This window comes from Anolis carolinensis, chromosome 3, assembly GCF_035594765.1.
Source record: "Anolis carolinensis isolate JA03-04 chromosome 3, rAnoCar3.1.pri, whole genome shotgun sequence".
In the NCBI taxonomy this organism is placed as follows: domain Eukaryota; kingdom Metazoa; phylum Chordata; class Lepidosauria; order Squamata; family Dactyloidae; genus Anolis; species Anolis carolinensis.
The window spans coordinates 109,604,341-109,613,667 of record NC_085843.1 but is presented as its reverse complement, the minus strand read 5'-3'; positions in this window follow the sequence as shown (position 1 = coordinate 109,613,667).

Genomic DNA, 9,327 nt, shown 5'->3' with positions numbered 1-9,327 from the left:
TTCTTAAGCAGAAGTAGAAGAACATGCATTAAAGCAGTGCTGAAATTGGAAAGCCACTTTCATTTCTTAAATAAATATTCATATTGTAATTCATTAACATAATAAACAACAACAATCACATTAATAATAATTATTATTCCAAATATAAATCATGAAGAATTCTAGATGGCCACATGAAAGATTTATGGCTACTGGTGTGGGTGAGTGAAATTGCACATGGATATTTTTGTCAAAACATCTTGCTGCTTTGTTTCTTGATTTTTGTTTTGTTTTGTTATTCAGCACTCTGTCATATCAGTTATGATATCAGTACCTTGTTAAATTGTGTTTGTTTCCCTTCTTTGGCTGCAACTTGATATTCATCTATTAATATAAACTTTAACCATTCTTGATAGAGATAATTTCAGTCTGGTCAGTCAAATACAGAGCTAATTAGAGACAGTAGGCTTTGCTGTTGTATTCTGCCAATGGAACTGGAAAACATAGCCATTGTCTTCAACATCCAATAAAATACTGTCTTTTATTAACTACTATGAATATTTTTATTACCTTCTTATCCCGCCCTTCTCCACAATAGCTCAGATTGACTGAGCTCCATGAAAGCAATACAGTTAAAATTAAAAATTACAAATATCTAAAATTTCAGATTACAAATAGCTAAATTAATAATTACTAATTACACTATACAGTGTTCCCTCACTACATCACGGTTCGCTTTTCGCAGTTTTTCAATAAACTCTAAAAGAATATTATAAATCATAAAAAATTACAATTTACAGTCTAAGGAAGGGAGGAAGGAGAAGCCAAAGGGAGAGAAAAGGAACCCAAGCGGCAAGGAGCCCAAGCAGCAATGGGAGGAGAAGGATGTCTTTATCAACACATGATTGGTTGATAAAGACTTAAAATAGTGCATAACTACTAAAATAATGTATAAATATATAGCGTCCCTACTTCACAGATTTTCACTTATTGCGGGTGGTCCTGGAACCTAACCCCCGCGATAAGTGTATACCAAAATTTGAAAAACAAATCTTTCCTTGGTTTGAAAGTGTTATTTCCTGTTGAATTGTGCAGTACTTACTCTGAAAGTAGTTGTTCTACTTCAGAAACTTCGTTTTTGCGGCTACCGCAAACTATGTTGAATTGTTTGAGACTCTATGAGATAGTCATTGAAAAACTAAAGCAAAATGTGCTTTTTCCATGTGTTTATGATAGAACCAATTAGAAAATGACATTTATAATCCATGAACAAAAATCGTGTTAAGTAAAGGTAAAGGTTTTCCCCTGACATGAAGTGTAGTCGTGTCTGACTCTGGAGGTTGGTGCTCATCTCCATTTCTAAGCTGAATTGCTGGTTCATAGACGCCTCCAAGGTCATGTGGCCGGCATGACTGTCAGGGGAAAACCTTTACCTTTACTAGATCCAGTCTGACTCTTAAAGCACCACTGGTGTTCATAGCAAAGTTAATTAAACATAAGCAGCAATGTTGACAAGCATGGCATCACATTTTTAAAAAATCTTTGAATCATAGCTCTTCAGTTGTATCTTGTTTTTGTTGAAAATAGCAACTTTCTTCAAGCCTCTGCTAATAATTTGTTTTGTATGATTCTGTTTGCTTACTGTAATGTATGTGTATGTTTTGGTATGTAGCTTTCCCTTTACTCTGTTTCTTGAGGTTGTGAGAGGAGCTGCAGACCACACGATCAGATCTGGGATTGCTTAGATCTCAGACTCCAATTTTAGAGAAGACATAGAGATGCTATTTAGACTTTGGACTGTAAGAGAAAACTCAAGTTGCTGTTGATTATAAGAAAGATGCCCTGTGTTATCTGCACAGAGAAACTACTCCAAACCTATCTGTAACCGGATTAACAAGTTATGTACCTGTATGCTGAATACATGAAGGTTGTGAGTAAATCAGATATGTCACTTTTAACAAAGTCTATTTTTTCTCTTGAGAGCATGATTTAAAAACAAATTATTTTATGGGGAGTAGATGTTTTTGGGAACTGAAAAGAACTCTTCTGAAAAACTGCTTTTTTTGTGCGTTGGCATAGTCTCTGGTCTTAACAGATCAGAGACAACCAGGTTATCAACTGAACAACTGAAAAGCCAAATAGCCTTGCATAAGTACATGTGGTTATATACCACTGAAGAGAAGATTTTTCTCAAATGAGTTTTTGGCTCTTCTCTGGAAGATCATACTTCTACAAAAGGTTATGATTTTCAAATGGTTATGAATGCCATTACTCTCCAAAAGGTTGTGGAGATTCTGGTTTTCCAAAAGGTTATGCTCTCAAAAAAGTCATGCCTTTCCAAAAGTTTTATCCTTCTTGTAAGTCACCTTGGATCCCATGTCTGGAGAAAGGTGGGATATAAATTAAATAAAGTAGCCAACCAACCAACAAATCCCCAGCCAATAGTAGCCATGCAGCCTGGGCAATTTTGAGAAATACAGTCCGATAAAGTATATTTTTCAACTCTTGGATCAAATAAGAATAGATGCTCCAAGATTCCATGATATAGGGCAACATATAAATATTGGAAAATAAATAAATAACTAGCTCCTGTATCTTATCAGAACTCCTCTTCTTTCAGTAGTGATATGCAGAAGATAAAAGTGCCTACAAGATGGCTTCTAAGTTCAAAACAGAAGAGACCAGCTGCCTAAATAAGGCTTATATGTGGCTACAGCTAGTACGATACTTAACTCCTAAAGACTACTTTTTAATTAAAGAAAATATGTGAGACTTCAAATGTTTTCATTCTATTGAATAATTCATATGCACTGTAAGAATATGACTGTAATACAAATGACATCCTTTCATCTCTCCTACTCCTATGATAATCGCAGAGGCGAAAGAATTCAAAGAAATACCCCCAGAGTGTAAGAAAGGGAAAAAATGGCTTGATCTTAAAATGCTATCATGTATTTGCAAATGTGTATGCATTTCATTTTGTGGAACTCTTGGGATATACCAGAACCAAATAGTATACATCCAAATAAATATAATCTGGTGGGTTTTTTTTAAAGTAGCGATTTCTCTATGCATAAATCAGTTATTCTCTACTCCCATTTATAAATGCTTGCCAAGGCTACCACTGATTTTAATGGGACAGGATTAATCTCATCTTTCACAGGCTTAATGTAAGTAATAAACATCTAAACTATTTTTCACTTTCACCAAAATAAATATATTAAAATCCTTATCTCTCCCAGTTCTGAAAGCACTTTGAAAGCAAATGAATTGTTGTATATAATACATGACTAGACCCACTTTACATTGATGTAAGGAATGTCACAAATTTTCTCTCTCATAAGCAGTTCTCTTACGCTACCTCACTGGCATTGTTTGGCAAAAGGCCATAGGAATGAATAGGAAGATGTTTACCCTATCCTGCTTGCCCTAGCTGTGATCCACCACAGAACTTTTCAGTGGTTTAAGGCATCTCTTAGCATGGTATCTTCTGAACGTCATCAAGCTACCTAAATATTAGTAAACGCTTCCTGAGTGTAAGGGCTGCCCAACAGTGGAATACTCTGCCTTAGAGTGCAGTGGCATCTCCTCTGGAGGTTTTTAAACAGGTGCTGGGTGGCCATCTGCTGTGAGTGCTTTGATTGTGAATTTCTGCATGGTTTAGATCAGACATGGGCAAACTTCAGCCTTCCAGGTGTTTTGAACTTCAATTCCCAGAAATCTCAGCCAGCTGTTGGGAATTGTGACAGTTGAAAAAGTCCAAAACACCCAGAGGGCTGAAGTCTGCCCGTGCCTGATGACTCTTTGGTCTCTTCCAATGCTATGATTCTATGACAAATAGATAGTTAAGACTAGAAATGTCAAAGCCTGGGGGGGGGGGGGGGGGGAATCAATAGGAAATAAATCCTTCCAATCGATTTTCCTGTATTTCTTTCACCTGGCCTCCATATCATTTGTTGGGATGGAAGAATATTGTAACATTCTGGTTATTGGCCTTTTTTACACATTAGATTTGATAAAGTGGTGTTGTAGGACTCCAGTCCAATGCTGTGAACAGGAATGGGGAACATCCTCCTACCTCAACAAATTTTTAGACATCAACTACCAGAAACTCCAACTAGTAGGGCCAACGTTAAGGGATTGTGGGAGTCCAAAGCTGGTGGACCAAAGTTACCCCACTCAAAGCCTAGGACTTGGATATCTCACAGAGTGGCATCTGGTCCCTTTTGTTTTTATGAATATCTGCATGAAACCACTGAGGGAAACTGGGCAAATACTTGTAGTCTGCACTTTTCAGATGACTCAGAACTTCTCTTTTTCTCTCCCACTTCCATGTGAAACATGGAGTTTTTGATTGCATATCCAAAATCAACAGGAGGCGAAACAAACTGACACTTTGCCCAGGCAAGTGAGAAGGATTATTTATTTATTTATTTACAGCATTTATATTCCGCCCTTCTCACCCCGAAGGGGACTCAGGGCGGATCACATTACACATATAGGCAATCATTCAATGCCTTTTTTGTCATGTCTTTTTTGTCTTGTCTGTTTGTCTTGTCTTTTAACAAAGACAAGACAGACATAGGCTCGAACTCATGACCTCCTGGTCAGTGATTCATTGCAGCTGCTCGCCAGCCTGCGCCACAGCCCGAGCCCACCCAACAAGACAGGAATAGGGTCCATCTTGCTTTGAATGTGGTAGCACTGAAATAATGTAATAGGGTTTAAAGCTGAGTGATGCTTTCACATTCAATGTTTTTTGCATCAATAGTGGCCATGGAGAGGAGTACCTTCCAATTGGTAGAGATGCCATCTGTGTCTCTATCTGGAGAAGACAGAAGGTTACCCATGCCTTCAGTACCTCAACAATGGATGGCCGCATCATCTTGTTAAAGGAAGCTGTTTTCAAAAGAACAGTCACACCCTTCTTGTGCCTCAAATTTGTGAAGGTTTTAAAGAGCACGTTGCTCTATTTTAGAGCCATGTCACTGGCTGTTCATTCTACTTTACTTCCAGGTTGTTGTGTATTTTCAAGCTGTTTCTTATTTATGACATGTACCTCATCATGGCATTTTCTTGGCTAGATCTGTTCAGAGGGCATTTGCCTTTTCTTCCTCTGAGAGTGTAACTTGGCCAAGGCCACCCAGTAGGTTTTTGTAACCAAACAGGGATTCAAACCCTGGTCTCCAGAGTTGTTGCCAAACATTCAAATCACTACAAAATTAAAATGCTGAGTAATTAATAACTTTAATGCATTAAATGGTTCCGGCCTAGAATACCTGGAAAAAGCATCTGCTTCTGGCAATCTTCTGTGATCATCTGGAGAGGCTCTTGCCTCAGCATTGGTTATGATGTATATGATAAAAACAAGAGAAGGATCTTTCCTACAGCAGCATCAGAAGTACTGAATCCCTTGTTTTTTATAAATAATATTGCTGGTTAAGCACACTTTAGATAACCACGTGTTGCCTTCTTCTGGAATGTTTCTACCTCTCCTTAGTGCAATGGTTCTCAACCTGTGGTCTGTGGATCACTAGTGGTTCCCAAGAACTAAAATATGGTCTGCGGCCTCAGAGAGCAACTAGTCTTGTGAAACCCTCTTATAGTGCCGAGATAACAGAGATGTAGGGAAGGGAGAGGCTGACTACCCACAAAAGGCACGACAACAAACCTCCTGACTGCTGCTTCTCCTCCTCCTCCATCCTCCTGAGTGGAGCCATTCCATGTGATGCCTGGAAGCGGGGGTGCCTTGGTGTCTGTTTTTAGGCCTGTTCCTGGGGTTATTTGGGGTGCTGATTCAGAACATTGCATTGGATAGACCACATCAGCTCTAGATTATTAAATATGGTTTTCTGTGGGTGAGCAAATTGTGACTACTGGATAACATATGTTCTGTATCAGACTAAAGCTGATGTGGTCTATCCAATGCAATTTTCTGAATCAGTACCCCAAATAACCAAGTAGTCCCTGGTCAAAGTGGTCCTTGGTCAAAAAAAGGTTGGGAACCACTGATCTAAGGGGACATGAGGTATATGTTTTTTAATGTTTCAAAAACATACAATATAAGGGAATCTGGAGCACCTTTGAGACTAAGAATAAATCCATTTTTAGCATATGTGGACTGTTTTCATCTGTTGAAATAGACTGTGAAAGCCCATGCTGAAATTTTATTTTTCTTAGGCAGTTTCAAAGGATTCCTTCATATATTTTATATTGTCTTTCACTGACAACACAATGTGCAACTGCAACAGGTATAAGGGAGCCAGTGTCCACGTCCCCCAATGGACTCTTCCCCAGTGGTTCAAGAAGGATCATGAAACAAAACCAGGAGAAAAAATAGATTTCACGTGTGATCAGTTTAGGCTGATTTTACTTGTTGGAGATGAGTTCATTTTTTTAAAGGCGTCTGCCTTCTCCCCTGAAATATCAAAGATGCAACTTTGGGCTGATTACACTATGTAGCAAGATTTATGTTCCTGGGCTATAAATATCATTTCCTAATTGGGCCTGTCATAAAAACATGGAAAAGGTTTACTAAACTGCAAAAATATTGTTTTTGTGGGACATCTCGCAGCACATTTCACTACAGGTTTTCAGTGACTATCTCATATAGCTTCAACCGATTTGACATAGTTTGTGATAGTCACAAAGATGAAATTTCTGGAGTATAACAACTACTTTCAAAGTAAGTACTGCACAGTTAAACAGGAAATAACACTTTAAAACCAGGAACAAAAGCATGTTGTTGTTGTGGTAATCTCTGAGCGGTTAGACTCAATTTAACCCTCTCTGGGGGAGATTCCACCAAAATCAGCAGAGTAGCAAAAGTAACGCTTTTAAATGCAACAGTTACTTACATGAGGCGAGCAAGAGAAGCCTTTGATCATTTAGGATTGCAATGGACTGCAGAGTCTCAATAAAAGTTCAAAAAGTATTTATTCGGGTAAAAAGAACTCCATTGTAGATAGAAAGGCTTGGGAGCTGTCTAGTCTACTCTAGACTGGTTTCTAAGGAAAAATAAGAAAGGAAAAATAACAAACATCTAAATAGTTACATCTTGCCAGGAGAGACAGCAAGATGCTTCTTGTTAGCTAGGAGAACAAAGGGAGAAGAGTGAACCAAATGGTTCCAACCTCATGGTCCAGTTTATTGGGGCCATAAAAGACATTCTGACCAATTAGAAGTTATTGTCCCTAAAGATTCACATTTCCACTAACTTCAAAGTAAGGGATGTGACGTAAACAGGATAGAGTGAAACACAGTAAAGCCTGTCTAGGCATGCTTTGGAAACAGGGAAAGGATTCCCTCAATCTAACTCTATCATCTATCCAACTACATCTAGACTTGAGTAGTCCAGGATGATTCCCAACAGTTGTTGCATGTGTTGTGTGACTCCACAAATGTCAAACCATGCCTCTCAGCTCCATACACTATTCCTCTTTTGCCCTCCCCATTTCACCTGTGCTGGGCCAGCAATTGGCCAAGAGCATCAGCCAGGGAACTCAAATGATTGAGCGGGGCTTTGAACTTGGGTTTCTCTTGAGAATAAATCAGACGAAACTCTTACCAACTATCCTATGTATATATATGCCTGTTAAGTTACAGCAGTGTCATGAATTTCACAGGGTTTTCTTAGGCAATTCAGAGATGGCTTTGAGCCCCTTCAGGGAGAGAAGGTGGGCTAGAAAGTATTATTAATATTATTATTATGTTGCCAAGGAGCCCTCAGTGCTGCAGCAAGTTAAACCGCTAAGCTGCTGAACTTGCTGACCAAAAGATCTGATTTGAATCCAGGAAGCAGGGTGAGTTCCCGCTGTTAGCCTTAGCTTCTGCCAACCTAGCAGTTCAAAAACATACAAATGTGAGTAGATCAACAGATACTGCTCTGGCTAGAAGGTACTGGTGCTCCATGCAGTCATGACCTTAGAGGTGTCTACGGACAACACCAGCTCTTCAGCTTAGAAATGGAGATGAGCACCAAGCCCCAAAGTCGGACACGACTAAATGTAATGTCAGGGGAAAACCTTTACCTTTACCTATTTTGCCAGCCTCTTCATCTCAAAAATAATTTTGTGTTCTCAAATATGCTGTGTCCAGGTTGGTTCATCAAGTGCTTCGATATGGCTGACTTTTCTGGTTGAGTCAGTCTGCAGTGCCTTTCATGATCCTTGATTCACATTTGGGCAATGCTGCTGCGTTTGATGGTCCCTGTGTAGACTTGTCCACAGCTGCATGGGATACGGTAGACTCCTGTAGAGGTGAGAGGATCCCTCTTGTCCTTTGCTAAATGCAGTATTTGTTGGATTTTTTTTAGTAGGTCTGTAGATAGTTTGTAGGTTGTGTTCCTTTTAAAATGTATGAGCAAAATCAATGAAGTTTGTGTGCGAAAGACAACCTTGAAAATGTGTTGTCGAAGGCTTTCATGATCGGGATCACAGGGTTGTTATATGTATTCCGGGTTGCATGGCCATGTTCCAGAAGTATTCTCTCCTGACGTTTTGCCCACATCTATGGCAGGCATCCTCAGAGGTTGTGAGGTCTGTTGGAAACTAGGCAAGGGGGCTTTATATATCTGAGGAAAGTCAAGGGTGGGACAATGAACTCTTGTCTGTTGGAGGCAGATACCTTGATTAGCATTTGAATGACGTTTGTGTGCAAAAGACAGCCTCGAAAATGTTTCATTCCTTGGTCTAGATCAGGCATGGGCAAACTTTGGCCCTCCAGGTGTTTTGGACTTCAACTCCCACAATTCCTAACAGCCTACCTGGAGGGCCAAAGTTTGCTCATTCCTGGTCCAGCTGTTCCCCAAAGCTGCAGCGAAGCCAGAAGAACGTGGCGATGTGTCACCTCATTATCTACCCTGTGTTGTCAAAGGCTTTCCTGGCTGGAATCACTGGGTTGTTGTGAGTTTTCTGGGCTGTATGTTCCAGATGCGTCAGGAGAGAATGCTTCTGGGACCTGGCTACTTGGCCAAGTGGTGGTGGGGTTAGGGGTTCAATTCCCCCCGAAATTTTTCAGGTTTTAAAAAACCCTGCTTTACTCATGAATTTTAACTGGTTAACCAAATCCCCACGAGTGTCTATTGAAGTTTATCTGCCTCGAGTGCCCACTGAAGTTTGTCGATGGAGCCTGGTTTCTAAATTATTTTGGGTTATGGAACTACTCTTCATGATTCGTTAAAAAAAAAGTTTCACCCCCTCCCCGACATTTTTTTTCTGGCCCTAGCTATACAGCCCGGAAAACTCAGGACAAACCCCATTATCTCCCCTTTGCATCCTTTTCGTTTCCTTCCCCGGCGCGCGCGCTGTGCTGGGAGGGAGGGGGAGGGAGGGGGCTCCTTCTTGGTCC